This window comes from Mastigoproctus giganteus, chromosome 1, assembly GCF_048544385.1.
Source record: "Mastigoproctus giganteus isolate SK-2022 chromosome 1, ASM4854438v1, whole genome shotgun sequence".
NCBI classification, from domain to species: Eukaryota; Metazoa; Arthropoda; class Arachnida; order Uropygi; family Thelyphonidae; genus Mastigoproctus; species Mastigoproctus giganteus.
The window spans coordinates 110,871,135-110,895,037 of record NC_143575.1 but is presented as its reverse complement, the minus strand read 5'-3'; the positions used below and the strand labels follow the sequence as shown (position 1 = coordinate 110,895,037).

At 36.8% G+C, this 23,903-nt stretch overlaps 1 protein-coding gene across 4 annotated transcripts in view; it reads left to right on the top strand.

Moving 5' to 3' along the window:
- The window catches only part of LOC150091098 (mediator of RNA polymerase II transcription subunit 12-like protein), an 825,386-nt gene that overhangs the window by 350,120 nt on the left and 451,363 nt on the right, over positions 1-23,903 (top strand). The gene's annotated exons all lie outside the window — the stretch shown is intronic.

Sequence of the window (23,903 nt, the reverse complement as noted above, 5' to 3'; positions counted from 1 at the left end):
ATCGTGAAAGAAAGAAAGAGAAGTTGAACAGAAATGTGAATCCAGATGAAATTCAAGAAGAGTGTTTCATTATGCTTGGGAGTTCTCAAACTGCACCCAAAAAAACTCGAGCTGAAATAATGAAGGAATATCTTGAATGGAAGAAAAGGAAATTAGAAATTCAAACTGTTCTGAATTGTAATGAAATTCAACCACAGAGTTCTACTATGCCTGATACTTGTCAGGAATCAAAAACTCCAGCAGAGCGAATGAAGGAATATCGTACACGAAAAAAAGCGAAATTAGAAATGGCTAATAATTAGATTCCTGATTACATCCCTATAGTGTCTACACGAGCTGACAGTGAGTTTGAAAAACTAGTGTACAAAAATCCATTTGGATTTATTTGTAATGTTTGTGATCATTTATGGTTTCAATTAGATTTGAAACCATTTCCAACAACTTCATATGAATTACTTCAAAATGAATACCATTTACAAGAAGTGAGTACTTTCATGACATGTAATACATGTCATGCTTCATTAAAAGAGGGACAGGTACCAACTATGGCCACATCAAATGGATTTATGTATCCAACGTATCCTACTCATTTGCCTCCACTGGATGTTGTAACTGAGCATTTGATATCATCCGGATTACCCTTTATGCAAATTCATCATTTAATTTATGAACATGGACAATATGGGATCATTGGACAAGTAATAAACGTACCAGTTAACGTAAATACGATGGTTCATCCATTACCTACAGAATTAGATTCTGATTATGCCATTAATGTACAAATAAAACGAAGACGCATACATAAATCATCATATCTATGTGTGTAGAAGAAAATAGGATGTGTGTAGAAGAAAATAGTGAAAATATGGTTACGGTATTCGATAAATTCACCTTTGTGTAAATTCTATGGCATAAAAGTGAGTGATGATTTCTTGGGGACAAATGATGATAGTGAACAGGAACATTTAGATGAAATTGTGGAACTTGTCAACAGTGATGATGAACTATTGTTAATTCAACAACAAACATTATTATGGTCTGAAGATAAATATTTATGTATAGCACCCGGTCAGAAATCATCTCCAGCAAGTTTTATATTTGATATACGTGCAGAAGAACTTTCTTTTCCAGCTATATATTTGGGACGTACAAAAACTTAAAAATGGATTGAAAATTACTCCCTTTATGGTGCCATTGAGTGAAATTCGTAGATCTGATCGTCGGGGAGTAATTCCACAATATTTGCTATATATGCCTAATGGCCTATAGGCCTAATGACTCTGATGAGTATAATAAGATACTGTACAGGGAAATAGAATGGGCCAGTAAATCAGAGAGTCTTATAATGGGGGATTTTAATTTCCCAGATATTGACTGGAATTTGTGGGTTGGTCACTCAGACACACTAGCAAGGCTTTTGTGGATTTATTGGATGATTGTTTTCTACACCAGCATGTTCGGGAGGCAACTAGAGGGAGTAATACTCTTGATCCGATTATCAGTAGTGATTCTTCATGCATTAAGAATCTGCAGATAAAGGAACCACTAGGTGGCAGTGATCACAGTGTGTTGAAGTGGGATTTAATCAAGGAGGTAACTACCATCAGAGGTAAAGGGAAGGGTTTTTGCTTTCGTAAAAGCGACTATGATGGGCTGATACAGTATTTAAATTGTATACAGTGGGACCAACTGATGATGTTACCAACAGCAAATTCAAAATGGGAAGCATTCAAGGAACTAATCTTGGAAGCTACCAGGCTTTACATACCAACCAAGAAATATTGTTCAAGGTTTAGGCCTAAATGGTTGTCAGATGAACTAATGAGACATATGGCAGAGAAGAAAAATGCATGGGATACATACAAATTAATGGGTGACATGGAACCCTATGATAGATATAAGTTGGTCTGTAACCAAGTCACAAAGGAGATTAGGCAGGCAAAGGCAGATTATGAGAAATCCTTGGCAAAGAATGCAAAGAAAAACAGAAAAGAGTTCTTTACCTATTTAAACTCAAGAAGGAAAGGGATGAATCAGATTGGTCCACTGGATGTTGATGGTTCAACAGTTGAGGATCCTGCTCAGGTGGCTAGCAATCTAAACGAGTATTTTGCATCTACATTCACACATGAGGAGTTATTCAGGAAGGGGAATGTCGTAGGTGAAGTAAACATTGGCAGTGAGCTAGATGACTTTCTAATAACTGAGAGGAAAGTGGAGGAGAAATTGTTGAGGATAAACATAAAAAAGGTACCCGGAGTGGATGGGATCTATCCAGTTATGTTAAAGGAGGCAGCAAAAGAAGTAAGCAAACCCCTAGCCACAATTATGAGAGCTTCTTTGGACCCAGGGGAGGTACCCATAGACTGGAGATGTGCAAATGTGACCCCAATTCACAAAGGAGGATCAAAGGCTGACACAAGTAATTATAGACCTGTTAGTTTAACTTCGGTTCCAGGAAAATTAATGGCGGCACTGGTTAAAGAAGCACTGCAGGATCATCTGGACAAGAATTCAGTTATAGCTCAGACACAGCATGGTTTTGTTACGGGCAGGTCTTGTCTGACCAATTTGATTGGATACTATGATGTAGTCACAAAAGAACTGGATGCAGGGAATAACTTTGATATTATATATTTGGATCTTAGAAAGGCTTTTGATACTGTTGCGCATGGAAGACTGCTGCACAAATTGGAGCAGTGTGGCATTGGAGGCAAATTGCTGCTATGGATAAAGGGATGGTTGAGTGGCAGAAGACAGAAAGTGGTAATCAATGGACACTGCTCAATGTGGTCTGATGTTATTAGTGGAGTTCCTCAGGGTTCAGTGTTGGGTCTATTGTTGTTTTCTGTATTTATAAATGATATAGATGATGGTATATCAAGCTTAATGTCCAAGTTTGCAGACGATACAAAGGTTGGCAGGGTTGTTAAGGACACTACTGATGCTATACAGTACTCAAGTGTACAGTGCAACAGGATCTGGAAAGTTGAGCAGATGGGCAGAGAGGTGGCAAATGAAGTTTAACATTGACAAATGTAAAGTACTACATATGGGGAGCAGTAACCCCAGTGTAATGTATCAACTGTGTGGTACTACGCTGACAGTGGTAGAGAATGAAAAGGACCTGGGTGTAATTGTGCAGGCAGATATGAAGTTCTCTGAGCAGTGCAGACGAGCTGCAAGAGTAGCTCTTGGATAGGGATGTGATTATTCCCTTGTATAAGGCATTGGTCAGGCCACACCTTGAGTACTGTATACAGGTCTGGAGGCCTCATTTCAAGAAGGATGTAGAGCTGCTGGAACGAGTACAGAGAAGGGCAACAAGATTAGTGAATGGAACAAATGGTTGCTCTTACGAAAAAAGGCTTAAGTTTTGCAAATTACAGAGTCTGGAGACTAGGCATCGACGAGGTGATCTGATAGAAGTGTATAAGGCCTTGAATGGCTTGAGCATGCTCGATGCCGATGGGATTCTTCCTATTGCTCAGAATAATCACCTGAGAGGTTTGTGGAATAGACTTCCATCACTTGTTGTTGAAGTTGATAGCCTAAACAAATTTAAGGCTCAGCTGGACAGGTATTTCGAACGAACGGAGGAGTGAAATGGGAGTAGTGGTTGTGCTTTTTTTTTTTTTTTTTTGGCTGATGCTGAATAAGCTTGCTTTCTTGCATCATATGCCTCTCCTAATGCTAATATGGCAGTGAAAATTATGCGAATGCGTACCACAGAAAATTTGCAAAGTGTATTTAAATCAGTAGGAATAACAGCTAACATTACTCGTTCTGTATTGGAATCGAAAGAATTTATTGACTTGGCATTTCTAAAATCAATTTCCAATTTAGCATATTACTGGAGTCAATGTAAACAAGATGTGTTTGCCATGATTTGTCAATTAGGAAAACCTACAATGTTCTTGACGTTTAGTGCATGTGAACTAACATGGCCCATATTACTATGTATTAGGGTTCACAATACCGGTATTTCGGTTTAATTTATGAAACCGGGATACTGATTTATGAAACCGGTATTCCAAAAAGAAAAAAATTTTTTTTTTTTTTTTTTTTTACATGAATTTTGATGAGAATTAGGCGCAATAAAGTAAAGACAAGACAAGTAATTACTTGAATTCACGTTTTAAATCATACTTTTATTACAATAATAAATATTCTAGAAAAAAATATTAAATATACAGTTATTCTAAAAACAAAAAAATAACCATCCACACTACCTGTCTGAATAAAGTGAGTTCTTAAGAAACTCAATAGTGTTATGATTTAAACTGGATCTAATTTTGGTACATATTTAATTAGCAGCAGAAAACATCCTTTTGCATTCTGTGCTGGTTATTGCTTTGTACTGAGATGGTCGTAGATGAGTTGCAGTTAACCCTCCCCCCACCTTATTTCTTCATCTTCAAAAAATCCTATTTCCTTTTTGACTTTTTATGGCACTATATCTGCATTAACGAAAGAAAGGGACTGATGGTTAAGCTTGGTGAGGAAACCAAATTTAAGTTGTGGAGGGTCTTATTTATTTATTAATTTTTATTTCCCTGTACCTTAGTATCGCCATCAGTGGCCATTGCTATGATTTTTGTACAGCAGCTCCCCTCAAGCACTAAGTCTCACAAGCTACCTGACTGCTTTAAAAAATGAGAATTTCTAGGAACTGAGGGATAGTTCCTCCCCCCCCACACAGAGGATAGTAAGACCCCCGTATCTGTGGGGGATACGTTCCAAGACCTACTGTGGATGGCCGAAACCACAGATATAAGCAAACACCTGCTGACCCCATATATAACATAATTTTCTAGTACATACATATAATAAAGTTTAATTGATAAATTAAACACACAGTAAGACATTACCAATATTAAATATGGTAATAATAAAGTACCGCAGACTCTCAATTTATCAGGATTGCATTAACCAGGACACTTCAAGACTCCAAATTAAAAAAAAATGTATATCAACCAGAAATTGTAAAATTTAAGTTATAACTAGAATAGGTGTAACAGATATTTTGTAAGTCGTAAATAAGTGACAAGAACCAACATTATAAGTCGTCATTGGGGGATTAGTGTACCTATTACTTGCAAACCTCTGTCTTCACACCTACCGCTCAAAACAAAACAAAACAAAAAAAGAGAGACTAAATGTTTAGTTTGATTTAGTGCGTTGCGTCGATTGTTGTGTTCCGTCGCACTGGAAAAGGACAAATTTTATTTCGTTATTTATGTCGGATGTCAGGAATTTTTTTTTATTTTTTATAGTGACTATTTTTTTTTTTTTTTTTGTTTAGAAATCGTGAAAATAATGGGGAAATCCAAGAGTTGTCCTTTCAAATTAAAAAAAAAAACTTGAAATTATTCAAAAGTTTAAAAACAGTGCATCTGTTAAATCTCTAAAGAACCATTATAATGTTGGTGACCAAACCATATGCAACATTATAAAAAAAGGGAAGCTATTTGATTTAAAATCGACATCGTAAAAAAAATAAAGGGAAGCATCGTATTGGACACGCGAGTAGTTCGTGTTAAGTTTTTTTCTTTTTTTTCCCCATGGGTAACTGCGGGTAACTGAATCAGCGGATAGGCATGCACAACTATACAGGGTGATTCACTATTAGTGCAACAAACTTGCAGGAGGTGTAGGGGGCACAAAGACGAATCAGAATCACATAGCATTGCAGGGTCTGAAATGCCTTCGTCATGCGGTAGAGGACGTTGAACGGGAGGTCGCGTGAACAGCGATCCCACTGGAAGTCAGCATTTGCGAACCGTCAAGTAGCAAAAGTCCTCCGGAGTGGATAATCCACAGGCTCCATTGATTGGACGCGTTGCAGATGGTATGAACTCATTTGGTTTGCCGACAGTATCCTCCATACAGTGGATTGGGAAATAACCAATCGTTGGCCTATTGCTTGAGTACTCATACTCAGATTGCCTTCTGCAAGACGTAGGACATTCTCCTCATTGTCTGGCATCCTCGTCGTTCGCTCTCAATTCATGGTACCTCTCGTGAAACAACCAGTCTCACGTAACCTTCTGTGCACACGTGCGAAAATCATATGATGAGGAGCACGTTCCTGGTACAAGTGCAGAGTGGTGCGAGGCAGTATGATGAACGAATACGCGTCCATCCTACTGCCTCGGGAACCGGTTCGCAAATGCTGACTTCCAGCGGGATCGCTGTTCACGCGACCTCCCGTTCAACGTCCTCTACCGCATGACGAAGGCATTTTGGACCCTGCAATGCTATGTGATTCCGATTCGTCTTTGTGCTCCCTACACTTCCTGCAAGTTTGTCGCACTGGTAGTGAATCACCCTGTATATATATTATATGTCGTATATATATATATATATATATATATATATAATATGTGAGCTGTCAGTTTCTCAAGAGCAATGACACAAATATAAAACAAAAGTCATTTATCATACAAATCTACTTACAACACATAACTGGTGTTCATTTACATCTAATCTATTCATTTTTCTCATTTAATCTGTTAATACATGCTATCATTTCCATAAAATTTCTCTCAATTAACAATCTCAACTCTCTCTCTCTCTACATCTTCAAACACTAAACTAATTCAATCTTAATCACTTCCTCATGTTTATTTTAATTACCAATATCAATTCTCTTCACAACAGTAATCCATAAGTTGCTAACTTAATGCTAAAAATTCCATGTAATCTCTCTCTCTTAATTGATCAATATCAATTTTATTTACAGCTTCAACCAATAAACCAACTCAATACTAAACATTTCCTTATTTTTCGTGTTTCTTCAACTTCAACTTAACTCTAAAATAATCTCCCACTTTATCTAAGTATCATTTCCAAAACAACACAGTTCAGAGGACTTACCTTCCTTCTCTTTCATGGTGAGATTCCTTTGTGCAGGTTCCTTCCACGGATTGCGGTGATGTCTTTCTCTTCTGCATCTCTGCTATATAGCTCTTCCAGTACTGTCTTATTTTGGGATTTCAAGAACAGTTCTGTGTTAATACTGAAGGAAATTACCACAGTAGTAGTAGAAGCCAGGGCACTATCTGACTGGCTTGCTATTCAACTTCCGGATAAACTTCTAGCATAGGAACATGCTCAGTGGAACCCTTCACTATATAGCTGTACACTCTCAGAACTGGACCCGAACTGAACCCAGAACTATCACTGGAAGTCTGCAAACCCTCCAAACGACAACCACAAACCCCTCTTTTAGTGTGAGCACCTTATTTATTTTCTTCTCATTTATTTATTTATTGAATTGATTACAAGTTACAGTTGACCCTTGTACTACATGTTTATATGCAAGCTTATGCACAAACCCCAGAAGGGTTTGTGCATAAGCTTGTATGTATTTATGTATCTCCCCCTATCTAATTTAAACCTGACCCAATCACGGTGTTATTCTTTAAACTCGCTCTTCTTCCTTTGGTGGGAAAAACAGAATATTTTTCCCACACAAACGAAACGCTTTCATCTTTTACCTTATGATCACCTGTTCACAATACCTTTGAACTGCACCCTTTCCCAAAATGCCCTTAGTGTTGCATTCTCAAGTAGTAGTGTAATAGAGGGATTATTGTTCAGAAGCTTTTAATTTTAACCCTTCCACACCTGCCATACCATTATTTGCCATATTCCTTGATTGCACTACCAGGCCTACTGGCACTAATGGAAATATTTCTGTAATGATGTTTTTTGTTATTCCTTAAGTGCTTTAATTCCACACACACACACACACACACACACACACACACACACACACACACACACACACACACATACTATATTTACTAAGAAATATATTTGTAAGATTTTGTCTTACAGTGTCATGATGTTTTCAAGTTTCCGTTTCATTTGTACTGTGTATAACAATCCCTTATTTGCAAATTCAGCAGTAGTAATGATTTATTGTTGCCGATTTTATAACCTTTATGTGAATAAACCAAGGATAATTTTTTTTTTTTAATTAATACTGAAAAACAGGTATTTTTGTATCAATACCAGGATTTGAATACCAGAAAAAAATGACTGGGATCCCAGAATCTCAGTATTGTAAGCCCTACTATGTATGTTATACAAATTCAGGTATAAACGAGAAATTACAACTAATAAAGTTATGGATCTACTTTACATGGAAAGAGCTATGTTAATAAATGAAGTCCCCGTAACGTGTGCCATATACTTTAATAAAATTGTTGAGAGTATACTCAAAATTTAAAAATTGAAATTTATAGTCCTTTTGGGAAATATTATGTTGTGAATTTCTTTAAACGCATTGAATTTCAACATTTAAGAAGTCCACATGCACATATATTATTATGGATGAACAATGCACTATCTGCACCATTAGAAGAAAAAAGGTGTGGGGATGGAAGAAGAAATCGAAATGATAGATGCATTATGTTCTATAGAGAAAATTTCAGATTGTTCAAATTTACATAACATTACTTTTACCTGTTATAAAACTAATAACACAAATCAACGTGAATGTCCATTTGAAGCACCTTTTTGGCCAATGTCGCAAACTTGTATATTGATACCGATGGCCACAGATGACAAAGATTTAACTTATCGCAAAAAATATCGTGAAGTGCGTGACTCATTAGAATTGGATAATCATGTTAATTTCGAAGAATTCCTTAAATCAAATCAATGCCAGTCAGAAGAAGAATATCTAAATATTTTGAGGGCTGGTATCAAATGACCACATGTATTTCTTAAATGCAAAATAGAAGAGAAATTTATGAATAATTACAATCCTTTGATTTTAGGAGTGCTCAAGTCTAATTTGGATTTACAATTTATCATAGAAGAATATTCATGTGCAGCATATGTAGTTGAATATGTGAATAAAACTAACAGACAGAGGAATAAGCAACCTGCAAAGGAAAATTATAGAGCTACAAGAAGAATATCCTGATATGGATATAACCGATATAACATGAGCATCAAATGGATATAACCGATATAACATGAGCATCGAGCTCTCTTCAAGCAAAAAAAAAAGTCAAATAGTTTTAAAGACAGTGGCAAGTCACCTAACAGATATTTTCCCAGATATTGACTGGAATTTGGGGGCTGGTCACTCACACACTAGCAATGCTTTTGTGGATTTATTGGATGATTGTTTTCTACATCAGCATGTTCAGGAGGCAACTAGAGGGAGTAATACACTTGATTTGATTATCAGTAGTGATTCTTCATGCATTAAAAATCTGCAGATAAATGAACCACTAGGTGGCAGTGATCACAGTGTGCTGAAGTGGGATTTACTCAAAGAGGTAACTAACATTAGGGGTAAAGGGAAGGGTTATTGCTTTCGTAAAGGCGACTACAATGGACTGAGACAGTATTTAAATTCTATACAGTGGGACCAACTGATGATGTTACCAACAGCAAATTCAAACTGGGAAGCATTCAAAGAACTTATCTTGAAATATTGTTCAAGGTTTAGGCCTAAATGGATGTCAGATAAACTAATGAGATATATGGCAGAGAAGAAAAATGCATGGGATACATACAAATTAACACGTGACACAGAAGCCTACAATAGATACAAGTTGATCTGTAACCAAGTTACAAAGGAGGTTAGGCAGGCGAAGGCAGATTACAAGAAATCTTTGGCAAAGGATGCAAAGAAAAACAGTAAAGAGTTCTTTATTTATGTAAACTCTAGAAGGAAGGCAATGAATCAGATTGGTTCACTTGATATCGATGGATCAACTGTTGATCCTGCTCAGGTAGCTAACAAACTAAATGAATATTTTGCATCAACATTCACACATGAGGAGTTATTCAGCGAGGGGTATGCCAGAGGTGTATTCAACTCTGGCAGTAAGCTAGAGAGAGAGAGAGTCTTGTAATAACTGAGAGTAAAGTGGAGGAGAAATTGTTGAAGATAAAGACAAGAAAGGCACCTGGGGTGGATGGGATCTATTCAGTTATATTAAAGGAGGCAGCAAAGGAAGTAAGCAAACCCTTAGCCATAATTATGAGAGCTTCCTTGGACTCAGGGGAGGTACCCACAGACTGGAGATATGCAAATGTGACCCCAATTTACAAAGGAGGATCAAAGGCTGACACAAGTAATTATAGACCTGTGAGTTTAACTTCTGTTCCAGGAAAATTAATGGAGGCACTGGTTAAAGAAGCACTGCAGGATCATCTAGACAAGACTTCAGTTATAGCTCGGACACAGCATGGTTTTGTTAAGGGGAAGCCTTGGCTGACCAATTTGATTGGATACTATGATCCAGTCACAAAAGAACTGGATGCAGGGAATAACTTTGATATTATATACTTGGATCTTAGAAAGGCTTTTGATACTGTTGCACATGGAAGACTGCTGCACAAATTGGAGCAATGTGGCATTGGAGGCAAATTGCTGCTATGGATAAAGGGGTGATTGAGGGAAAGAGTGGTAATCAATGGACACTGCTCATCGTGGACTAATGTTATTAGTGGAGTCCCTCAGGGTTCAGTGTTGGGTCCATTATTGTTTTCTGTATTTATTAATGATATTGATGATGGTATATCAAGCTTAATGTCCAAGTTTGCAGACGATACGAAGGTTGGCAGGGTTGTCAAGGACACTACTGACACTATGCTGCTGCAACAGGATCTGGAAAGGTTGAGCAGATGGGCTGAGAGGTGGCAAATGAAGTTTAACATTGACAAATGTAAAGTACTACATATGGGAAACATCAACCCCAGAGCAACGTATCACTGGTACTACACTGACAGTAGTAGAGAATGAAAGGGACCTGGGGGTAATTGTGTAGGCAGATATGAAGTTCTCTGAGCAGTGCAGACGGGCTGCAAGAGTAGCTCATGGTGTATTGTCAATGATATATAGGAATTTTTCTAGCAGGGATAAGGAGGTGATTATTCCCTTGTATAAGGCAATGGTCAGGCCACTAAAGACCTGTACTGTGTACAGGTCTGGAGGCATCATTTCAAGAAGGATGTAGAGCTGCTGGAACGAGTACAGAGAAGGGCAACAAGATTAGTGAATGGAACAAAGGGGTGCTCTTACGAAGAAAGGCTTAAGTTTTGCAAATTAGTGTCTGGAGACTAGGCAGCAGCGAGGTTGTTATGTTGTTGTTATTTGGTTTTTAGGAGCATTAGCAACTAAGGCCATATTGCTCCGAGGATATGCGGTGGTCATTCCCTGACCTTTCCGCATCATCCGTATTTGATGGTGACGGGCTCGAACCCCGGTCTAAATCAAGAAGCGTATGCTACGCACTGCTGCTCCTTCCCACCTGGCTACGGAGGTGCCAGCAGCGAGGTGATCTGATAGAGGTGTATAAAGCCTTGAATGGTTTGAGCATGCTCAATGCTGATGGGATTCTTCCTCTTGCTCAGAATAATCACCCGAGAGGGCATAAATTCAAATTGAGGAAAGACAGATGTAGGATAGATGTGCGGAAATTTGCTTTTAGCCAGTGGGTGGTTGGTTGGTGGAACAGACTTCCATCCCTTGTCGTGGATGTTGATAGCCTAAATAAGATTAAGGCTCAGCTGGACAGGTATTTCGAACGAGCAGAGGGGTGAAGTGGAAATGGTTTTTTTTTTTTTTTTTTTGGCTGATGCTGCATAAGCTTGCTTTCTTGCGTCATATGCCTCTACTAATGCTGAATGCTAATGCTGTAGATGTATTGAATTCTGTGGAGATGAGTTCATAAATCATTTGGTATTTATTTTGAAACCCAATGTCCATGTCTTCAAGGGCGATTGAATACATGCCAGTTGTATTCAATCGCTGAATACTGAATTGGATGAACAGCAAGTTGATAGTGAGTCTTTGGATATATGGAAAGATAGTATTTTTGATAAATATGAAAAACGGGGTGAAACATTAAAAGATATAACTCTTTACAATTTACTGCTCATTATTGAAAGTAAATGGGGGATGGGTGAAAAGATAATTTCCTAAAATAATTTGGTATCAGAATTATAATACATGTCTTTATGAACATATACGTGAAATGGTAACTTTACACATAATTTTAGTTTCGTAATGAGTTCCTGCAGTAAAGATGTTTTTAATGGCTGCCGCTGTGACACTATCAGTCTCAGAGTATAGTAGCAGCAACTCATTAAGTACCTGGTAGATAATTACATATATATATATATATATTTTTTTTTTTTGTATATTGATTTTGGTGAAGGTTTACATGATACAAAGTTGGCAGTAATGACAGATATTGATGAAGAATTATATGATACAAAGGTTGACAAAAACAGTATGCTATTGCAACAGGATCTAGAAAAGTTGGGTAGATGGGCTGAGAGGTGGCAACTGAAGTTTAAAATTAACAATTGCAAAGTACTGCATATGGTTAGCAGTAACCCCAGAGTAACGTAACATGGTACTAAACTCATGGTAGTGGAGAATGAAAAAGACGTGGGGGTAATTGTGTAGTCAGATATGCAGTTTTCTTAGCAGTTCAGACATGCTGCCAGAGCAGCTCATGGGGTCTTGTCAATGATATACAGGAATTTTGCTAGCAGGGATAAGGAGGTGATTATCCTCCATGTATAAGGCAATATCTTTATACAAGTGTATAAGGTCCAATATCCAATGCATTTGTCCTTACAAAGGAATGCTTAAGTTCTGCAAATTGCAGTGTCTGGAGATCTGATCTGATTGAGGTACGTAAGGTCTGAAATGGTTTAAGCAAGCTCAGTGCTGATGGGTTCTTCCTATTTCTCATGTTACGCACATGAGGGGGCAAAAATTCAAATTGAGAAAAGATATTGTACAATAGCATTAGTATTAGTAGAGGCATGCGATGCAAGAAAGCAATTAAGCTTCAAAGCTTAACATTAAATATATGTAAATTTCATAGTTGAGAATTATTGTTGAACTGACAACCTATTTTTATATTCTTGCTGATAAGAGATTATGCTATGAGCATGAACAAATTCATGAACATTCTTTACTTAAAGAATTTCAGTATTATTGTCATTCCAAAAAAGTGACACACTTAAATGCTAGAAAGTGGATGTGTTGATGTCCAGAAATGTTTTACAATCTTTCATGGTGTTGTACAGTGGTTCTCATCAGCCAAAAAAAGACCCCTCCATTCGTTCCAAATGCCTATCCAGCTTAGCGTTAAATTTATTTAGGCTATCAACTTCTGCAACAAAAGATGGAAGTCTGTTCACCAAACAACTACCTGCTGGCCAAAGGCAAGTTTCTGCACATCTATTCTACCGTGAGCCACCAAATACGGAGGATGCGGAAAGGTCAGGGAATGACCACTGCATATCCCGGAGCAATATAGCCTTAGTTGCTAATGCTCCTATAAACCAAATAACAAACAAACATCTATTCTACAACTGTTTTTGATTCTATGCCCCCTCAATTTGAATCTATGCCCCCTCAGGTTCTTAATCTGAGCAAGAGGAAGAATCCCATCAGCATTCAGCTTGCTCAACCCATTCAAGGCATTATACACCTCAATCAGATCACCTCACATGTGCCTACTCTCCAGGTGCTGCAATTTTCAGAACTTAATCCTGTCTTGATAAGAATAAGAGCACCCCTTTATTCCCCTCACCAATCTTGTTGCCCTTCTTTGTACTCGTTCTAGCAACTCTACATCCTTCCTTAAATGGAGCCTACAGACCTGTACACAGTACTCAAGGTGGTGTGACACTGCCTTGTACAACGGGATAATCATCTCCCTGTCCCTGCTAGTAAAATTCCCATATATCATTGACAAGACCCCATGACCTGCTCTGGCAGCCCATCTGCACTGCTCAGCGAACTTCATATCGACTGCACAATTACCCACTGATCTTTTTTCACTTTCCACTTCCCTGAGTGTAGTACCACACGGCGCATTTGTCTTCGGTTATTGTTACCTATATGCAGTACTTTGCATTTGTCAATGTTAAACTTCAGTTGCCACTTCTCAGCCCATTTTCTCAACTTATCTAGATCCAGTTGGAGCAGCATACTGTCTTTACTGTCGTTAACAACCCTGTCAACCTTTGTATCATCTGCAAACTTGGACATTAAGCCTGATATGCCTTTATCAATATAATTGATGAAAACACAAAACAACAATGGGCCCTTTACCAAACCCTGGGGAACTTCACTAATAATACTCGTCCACAAAGAGCAGTGTCCACTCTCTGTTGTCTCCCACTGAACCATCCCTTTATCCACTGTAGCAACTTACCCTTAATTCTGTACCACTCCAATGTGTACACAGTCTTCCATGTGCAACAGTATCCAAAGATTTCCTGAAATCCAAGTATATGATGTCAAAATTATATATTGCATCCTCCAGTTCCTTTGTGACCACATCATCATATCCAATCAAATTGGTCAAGCAAGACCTCCCTTTAACAAACCCATGCTGTGTTTTAACTATTACTGCAGTCTTCTAGATGTTTCTGCAATGCTTCTTTAACCAGTGACTCCATTAGTTTCCCTTGTTCAAAAACACCTTTCAAACTCCCCTTTGTGTATTGGTGATACATTTGCACACTTCCAGTCCAGTCCATGGGGACCTCTCCTTAGTCCAAGGAAGCTCTTATAGTAATGGCTTAGAGTTTGCTTACTTCCTTTGCTGCCTCCTTTAATATAACTGGATAGATCCCATCTCCCAGGTGCCTTCCTTATGTTTAACTTTAACAATTTCTCCACTTATGCTAATCTATCCATATTCGTCATCAAAATTGTTTCACCTTTAATGAGATTTTCTCAGTTCAGGGTACACACTCAGCAGGCACACAAAGGTATAACTTCCGTGACCATATCTGAAAATGATATTCTCACTTCTTTCGATGTCGTCTGCCTATATACAAATGTGCACATCGAAACCACGCTACTAGCTGTTAAAGAACTATTAATTAAAGACGACACTTTGACAAAATGTACTGATTTAAATATTAATGACATTTTAGAGCTCACATCACTGTTACTTAATGCCAAGCAATTTAGGTTTCAAAATAATATTTATGAACAAATTTTTTGGCCTTCCTATGGGCCTCGGTATCTCAGCCCCTTTATCCAAAATCTACCTTGCTTCTATTGAAGAAGAAATACTTCGACCTTTTCCTCTAGGCATCAAATTGTATATGAGATACGCGGACAGCATCCTTTTAATAGGTAATAAAACTATTGACACTTTATTTAATACATTTAATACAATGCATGGGAGACTCAAATTTACCCTCGAAGTAGAAATCAATAATAAAATTGTCTCAATCTCACTATATATAAAATCGGTACAATTTTAGGCACCAAAATATACAGATACAAGTAAGTTCTTACATTACTACTCACACCATCCTCTATACATCAAAAAAGCTGTTCTTTATAATCAGATATATAATGCTATTAAATATAGTCACACAGAAGCAGATCTATCTACAGAATTGCAGTACCTCACTAAAAAATTTATCGACAGGAAATACCCATTACAACTAATAAAAGAAACCATTACTAAAGTCCATAATAGTATTAATAACCCTGACAACATTAATAACCATTTGAATAAGATACACAAACCCCTTATCATCATTCCATACCATCAACAATATGCTAGACAACTTTGACAGATTTTTAAGAATGCAGATATCAAGTTAATATTTACATCTTATAATAAATTAGATTCTAAATTTAATTCATACAGGACAACATACGAGTATATGACACAGGATTTTAATAACATTATGTATTTGATTAGATATCAATCAGATTGTCAAGCATGTTACATTGGTAGTACAACAGCTAAATTTGGGACTACAAAAATTTCTAACACAGTGCCTACTACTTTTATATCTTCAAATCTAATTTATCGGGTACAGAATTAACACAACATGTTCAATCTTATAATCATAACCCACGCATCGATTCAGCTATTACAGTAGTTAAACTGAATTCCAGTTATAAAATTCTTCAAAATGAGGTGCCACACATTGGTTCCAATCAACTTCTTCCCTATTTGGAATATAGCACGTATAAAGTTTCCACATGCACTGAAATGCATTTCAGGAACTTAACCAGTATATAACATACTTCACATGTTCTTCTCTTTCCACTATAGCTAAATGAGGATGGTTTCGAAAGTTGCTCATGCACAGCTATTAGCTTTTATCTCACTTTTATTTATTTTGAATACATGATTTTAATAAGACAACTATAGAATGGAATTTTGCACTTTCTTTTCTTAGGCAAATTTTAACACTTTTTAAAGTTCCTAATTTAGTAAATTTTAAAATTTTTTAAAATTCATAATTACTTTAAGTTATGAATAGCTACTAATCGGAATTTAAAAGTTTTATAACTACTATGTACCTGTTATAAGTTTCATCAAACCAAGCTGATTACTATGTGGTGAGTGCTGATAATTAATCTATGCTATACCTATGATCTACATATTCTACAAATTGTAGAATAAATGTGTGGAAATTTACCTTTAACCAGCAGGTGGGCGATTGCTGGAAAAATTTCCATTTGTTTATGGAAGTTGATAGCTTAACTAAATTCAGTGAAGAACTGGACAAACTTTTGGATAGAATGGATGGGTGAAATGGAAAGTTTTTTTTTTTCTGCTGATGTTTTACATTCTTACTTTCTTGCATCATATGCCTCTAGTAATGCTAATGTGCCCTGCGATGATAACATGTGGCTTCAACAGCTTTGTGGGAAAAATTATAGAGGATAACTAATTGATAATTCCTAGAGGACAATAATTTCACTCTTCTTAGTGATGGAATCTTCACACATCTGTATATTTATTCAGGTGCTGAGTGTAGTAGAACTAGCAATATTTTCTCTAATCCTTCCCAATTCTTAGGTGCAAAGCAATCATTGATCCTCTTCACAGTGACCACTTTGAGATGCTAATTAAGTTATTAGATAAAATTCCAACTCATCCTCACTGAAACTCAAGTAGGAACTGGAGAAAGCTAATTGGACAAAATATCAAACACTGGTGACAAAAGATTTAATACTGTCTGACACCACCTTGGAGCACAGTTCCACCAAAATGTGACCATTCCACTTTGAAACTGGAAAAAGAATCTAAAACTTAAAGAGAACAGTGTACAGCTGCATGCCACTATACAAAGTGAATATCCCAATTAGGTTCCAGTATAAACAGATAGGTCAAAAAAGTGAAACCAGAGTGGGAATAGTTGCAGTTTTTCAAGATATCTTGTTAGCATTTCAGTTGCTCAACGAATGGAGTATATATACACTTCAGAACTTGCAGCAATACAAGTGGCCACAGAATAGAGCACATAAAGTCTGTTAATATGCTAAAAAATATATTTACCAACTCCCAAAGTTCATTGTAATCACTGAAGAATTTTTTGGAGGTATCTCATCCAGTCCTTTGTGATATCCTACATTTACTCACTGTCCTTACAGAACAGGGTATTACATACATATTTGCTTGATACCTGGATATATATAGGAATTCCAGTAAACAGTAGACAAAACATACTTTACCAAGGCTATGAGCAGAAAATCGGGGTGCAGTTGCATACACCAGTGGCAATTAAGTTGAAAAGATGAAAGAGACAACAAACCAAAGCACAATAGACCAGTTGCACAACCATGGTTATATATAGCTTTAGCTTTAGAATGAACAGGCAGGAGGAAGTTAACAGTGGTATGCAAATTAATGAAAACAAGCCAGTTATTTACACATTTATATGCATTTATTGAATAAATAAAATAAAAGTGGAGCTTAGTAAGCAATATGAGCTCCTTTGTCGTGAAATAAGTTGTTTCACTCTATTTGGCATAGATTCCACCCAGTTTTTGACAATTTTTGACAGGATTTCTGGATCATGAAATCAAACTTGAATTAAGGTTTAATCATTTTAACTTTTGTTGTGCAGTCCATTTTTCTCAATTTTGCTTTAGAGATTGCCCACGAATTTTCTATGGGATTATTGTCAGGTGAATTATTTGGCCAATTAATACATGCAATGCCATTTTCCACAAAAAAGCTTTAACAGCTTTTGAAGAATGACAAGGTTCAGGACTGCTGGAAGACACCTATGTCCCTCAATGTGAGAATAATGTGTTTCCAAAATTTGTAAATATTTTGTATCATTCAACGTTCTATCAACAGGAACAATGTCACTGGGTCCTTTTTTTGAAAACAATCCCAAAACTAATGTTTGAGGCTTGTTTTCAGAACCAAAACTGTTTTTTTTTTTCACACAATATTTATTAAATGTGTTTGAGTATGCTTGAATTCAATGTGCTTCACATATGCTTGAATTGAATGTGCTTCTATTGAATGTGCTTCATGGAAACAGGGAATATTTTGTATAGTTCATCATTTCATCAATAGGAACAATAGCATTACAGCAATGAAAGGTGTATCATATATACATTGGACCTCCCTCATCAATAGGAAGTGTCACAGGGGGTCCTTTTGCTGAGAACAATCTTCAAAACTTTGTTTTTGTAGGATATTTATCTATATATTGACTGTTCTTCACAGCAACTGGTTCCTGGTTTCTGTGAAGCACATTCAACCTTTGACAAGTCTTTTAAAGAAAATGATAGATGTGGTGAGATAAGCAATATGAGCAATTTTTGGAATTACTAAATTGAAAAAGTACAACAAGCAGTCATTAACGAGTGTCAGTAACTTGTGTTCAGATCTATTTCACGATCCAAAAGTTTTGATAGAAGACAAATTGATGAACTCAAGAAAAAGAACTTGAACAGTCTTCTGGTGAAAGCAATCCTAATCAGGCCAATCAAGCTGATAACTTTAGTTATATTATCCTCACCCATGCTGAAAGTGTGTTCACATTCCTCTCTTCTAGTTTGAGGAAAGCAGTTTTCTTGTTTCTCTGAAGTGTTATGCTAATATTTAAAAAAACTGAACCTTATTAGAGGTCTTACTGTGACGTGGTTGCAGCATGCTTCCTCAACTTTTTTTGAGCACATAGTTAACTGCATTGTGTTTGTTACCTTTTTGATTTTGTCTGACAGCCCTACTCTTCTGATATGGAATTGGCATGTTGTTCTGTTATCCTATAAACAGAGGAAATAAGGATACATACTATAACTACTTTGAAATCCAAAAAAAGGAATTCTGGAATCTTGATTTCTATAGGCATTCTATTGGAAATAACTGATTTCCAATAAATGACAGCAATTCACTTGCAGCTTGAAATCTGAAATTCACAGCTGATCTACAGTAAATTTCTTGCATTTTACATTTTTTCTTCCTATTAATGAATGTGGTATAGGAAAAAAATTAAAATTTATTTTGTTGTGAAGTAAAACTGCCTTCAGCCTTCTCATTGAGTTTTTGATGAATGCACATCATTACTACTATATTGCATGTAATACTGACTTCAAAAAAATCCTTCATATCTGCCTATTATTACTACTTTTTATTTTACAGGAGGTTGTATTAATTTACTATATTCTGTTTTTGGGTCCAGTTTTGGAAGAAATTTTTCAGCATCTGGGTGAGAGGAGTGAACAGTACAAGGCTGCAATTCAAATTACTATGTGACAGGTGAACTCTGGCCTGAAATTTTTGGACCAGACCCTGTAAAATTTGTCCCAGGAGTGCTGTGATTGCAAGTAAAAGCATTAAGGTGCATGAAAGTTTGGTGATTAAAGTGCTGAGAATTTTATTGCTGTATAAGCAGTATGGCATCTTTTATGAATAGATGACAAGTTTAGGATAAAGACTGATAGATTGAAAGTTTTATGGTTTCATTTAATGTTATCATCTCATGTATGTATTTTAATGTGTAGAGCAATTTGTTATTATATTTTAACTTGTTTTGTGATTTTTACTTACACTTGAAGGTATTTGTGTAATTAGCATTAGCATTAGTAGAAGCATATAATGCAAGCAAGCAAGCTTATACAGCATCAGCCAAAAAAAAGAACCTTCCCATTTCACCCATCCATTCACTCCAAAAGCTTGTCCACTTCTTCCTTCCTTGAATTTATTTAATCTGTTAGCTTCCACAATGATGGATGGAAGTTTGTTTCAGCAATCAACCACCTGTTGGCTAAAGGTAAATTTCTGCACATCTATTCGACAACTGTCTTTCCCCAGTTTCAGTTTATGCCCATTCAGGTTTGTAATCTGAGAAAGAGGAAAAATCCAATCAGCATTGAGCCTACTCGATCTATTCAAGGCCTTATACACCTCAATCAGATCACCTCACAGGTGCCTAGTCATCAAATGCTGCAATTTGCAGAACTTAAGCCTTTCTTCCTAAGAGCACTCATTTGTTCCCCTCAGAAGTCTTGTTGCCCTTCTCTGTACTCATTCTAACAATTCTACATCCTTCCTAAAATGATGTTTCTAGACCCAGTTAGTACATTTCTCTGGGGTTACTGCTCCCCATATGCAGTACTTTGTATTTGTATTTGTCAATGTTAAACTTCAGTTGCCACTTCTCAGCCCATCTGCCCAACTTTTCCAGATCTTGTTGCAGCAGCATACTGTTATTAACAACCCTGCCAACCTTTGTATCATATGCAAATTTTGACATTAAGCTTGATATACCTTCATGAATATCATTGATAAATATACAAAACATCAATGGGTCCAACACTGAACCCTGGGGGGACACCACTAACATTAGTCCACAAAGAGCAGTGTCCATTGATTACCACTCTGTCTTCTCCCACTCAGCCATCTTTTATCCATTGTAGCAACTTGCCTTAATGCCATACTGCTCCAATTTGTACAGTATTCTTCCATGTGCAACAATATCAAAAGCTTTCCTGAAATCCAAGTATATGATATCAAAAATTATTTTTTGCATCCAGTTCCTTTGTAACCACGTCATAGTATCCAATCAAATTGGTTAGACAAGACTTTCCCTTAAGAAACCCTTGCTGTATCTGAATTATTACTACAGCCTTGTCTAGATGATCCTTCAATGCTTCTTTAACCAATGACTCAATTATTTTCCGTGGAACAGAAGTCAAACTAACAAGTCTGTAATTACTTGTGTCACCCTTTGATCCTCCTTTATGAATTGGAGGTACATTTGCACATGGGGACTTCTCCTGACTCCACGGATGCTCTCATAATTATGGCTAAGGCTTTGCTAACTTCCTTTGCCACCTCATTTAGTATAACTGGATAGATCCTATCTGCCTCAGGTGCCTTTCTTATGTTTAACTTCAACTATTTCTCCTCCACCTTGCTTTCAATTATTACCAAATCATTTAACTCACTGTTAGAGTTTGACAAACATCTGACCTTTTCTTCCTTGAATAACTCCTCATGTGTGAATATAGATGCCAAATACTCGTTTAGTTTGTCAGCTATCGGAGAATGATCATCTACAGTCAAACCATTGATACCAAGTGGACAGTTCTAATACATGTCTTTCCTTTTAGTGATTTATATAAGTAAAGAAATCTTTGCTGTTTTTCTTTGCATCCTTTGCCAAAGCTTTCTCATATTCTCCTTTCGCTTGCTTAACCTCCTTTGTGACTTGATTACAGACTTGCTTATATCTACCAAAGGCTTCTGTGTTGCCTGATAATTTATATGAATCCCATACATTTTTCTTCTTTGGCATGAATCTCATTAGTTCATCTGAAATACATTTGGGCCTAAACCTAGAACAGTATTTTTTAGTAGGAACAAAAACCATAGTAGCTTCTAAAATGACTTCCTTGAATGCTTCCCATTTACAATTTGCTGTTGGTAATGTCATCAGTTGGTCCCACTGTATAGAATTTAAAAAATCTCTGAGAACACTGTAGTCACCTTTAAGAAAGCGAAAACCCTTCCCTTCCTTGATGGTAGCTACATCTTTAAGTAAATCCCACATCGGTACACTGTGATCACTGCCAGCTAGTGGTTCCTTTATCTGCAAATTCTTAATGCATGATAATTACTGCTGATAATCAGATCAAGAGTGTTTCTCTCTCTGGTTGCCTCTCTAGACTCTGACTTACTTGCCCACTCTATTTCTCTGTATAATTTTTCATTGTACTCATCAGAGTCATTAGGCCTATAAGAAGCTCCTGCCCTCATTTTTCCTTTCCCAGTGCTCATGTCACACCAAACTGAGTCAACATTGCGCTGATATCCCATCTATGTCAGCTGGATGCACTTCCTTAGATTTTGTTTCTTAACTAATAGCATTACCCCCCCCCCCTTCCTATCCTGTCTATCCTTTCTGTACACATTGTACTCCCCAAATTCCAATTCTGCATTGTCACACTGATTCCAGCATATCTGTGTGACAACAAATCTCTGATATCCCAACAATATCTGTTTTTGATGCCTTGATCAGCACTTCAAATTCATCAAATTTATTTACTATCCTTCTAGCATCGGTGTACATGCAAGTATACATGCCCCTGTTTTTCCTCTTAGTTACACTAACACAGCCCATGTATTTACTTGTTTCATGACTCCCAGCAGTTTCTGAAATCCCCAGCAACATGCTTTCCCAGCTGCTGCTGCTCATTCCAATAGAAGCAGTGCAAGAATCAATTCCACCTCTGCCTGCGGCTACTGTTAATCTGTTAGTCTATGAATTCCCCGAGCTAGCAGTTTTTCGACCCATTTAGCATTAGTAGAGGCATATGATGCAAGAAAGCAAGCTTATTCAGCATCAGCCAAAAAAAACCCCACTCCCATTTCACCCCTCTGTTCGTTCGAAATACCTGTCCAGTTGAGCTTTAAATTTGTTTAGGCTATCTTTAGGCTAACTTCAACAACAAGTGATGGAAGTCGGTTCCACCAACCAACCACCCGCTGGCCAAAGGCAAATTTCCGCACATCTATCCGACATCCGTCCTTCCTCAATTTGAATTTATGCCCTCTGAGGTGATTATTCTGAGCAAGATGAAGAATCCCATTGGCATTGCATTTCCTCGATAACATCAGCAAATATTCTTTCCCCCTTCTATTTAATTGTATCGCATCCCTGTTGAAGCAATCTCTCCTGTTAATATTTTGATTCTGGAAATTGCACATATTTTTACCGAGTAAAAATCAATATGGCAGTGTGATTGCTGTGAACAGAGATCTGAAATCCCCAGATACTGAAACAAACTTCCAAAATTTCTCTTGGAAGTTTGTTTCAGTTAAAATTTAAAATATAGAAGAAAAAGATTCTTTGGCAATACTGCTTTGAACAACACCTATTTAGTGGAAAAAAAAAAAGGGAGAAATATGTGAGGGAGACTGTTTTCTGCTGCATACAATGTTAGTAAATACTTACAAAAGCCCTGTTAATCACCAGCATGTACTGAAGACTGTAGCAGGTCACTTCTCTTTAAAGTGATCTGCTACAGCTTTCAGTTTCTGATACAGTTTAGAAATGAATAAAATATAAAGTTATATTAGTAAAAATGACTCGTAAATTATTATTATTATTAGTTTAGCCATATGGTGCAAGGAAGCCTGAGGCTTATGCTGCCACCAGCCAAAAAAAAATTTTTGAATTACCCCGAGAGAGAGAGAGAGAGAGAGAGAGAGAGAGAGAGAGAGAGAGAGAGAGAATCACCAAGAAAGAGAAGAATGATGATATCCAGCCTCAGGACCCTCGGTGTGCCAAGCCCATACTCACCAGATGTGAGCCCCTGGGTTAAAGGCCAAATTTTGTTAAATTAAAAGCCTCAGTCTCTTTGAAATTGTTTGTTTGTATTCTAATATAAATAAAATAAATAATATTAAAACATGTAGCCCATTTGTGTCCCATTAGTGGCAGCATATTTTATCTGAATTTAATCATGGAAGTACTGGTAATGCTTTAGAATTCCTGTTTTTACAATATTTTTATATTGAACTTGCTATTTAATTCTGTACTCTTTGGAACACATTACAGTGAGATTTGTAAAGACCACTTGAAATCAGTAAGGAGAAAAGCCAGTTTTCTTT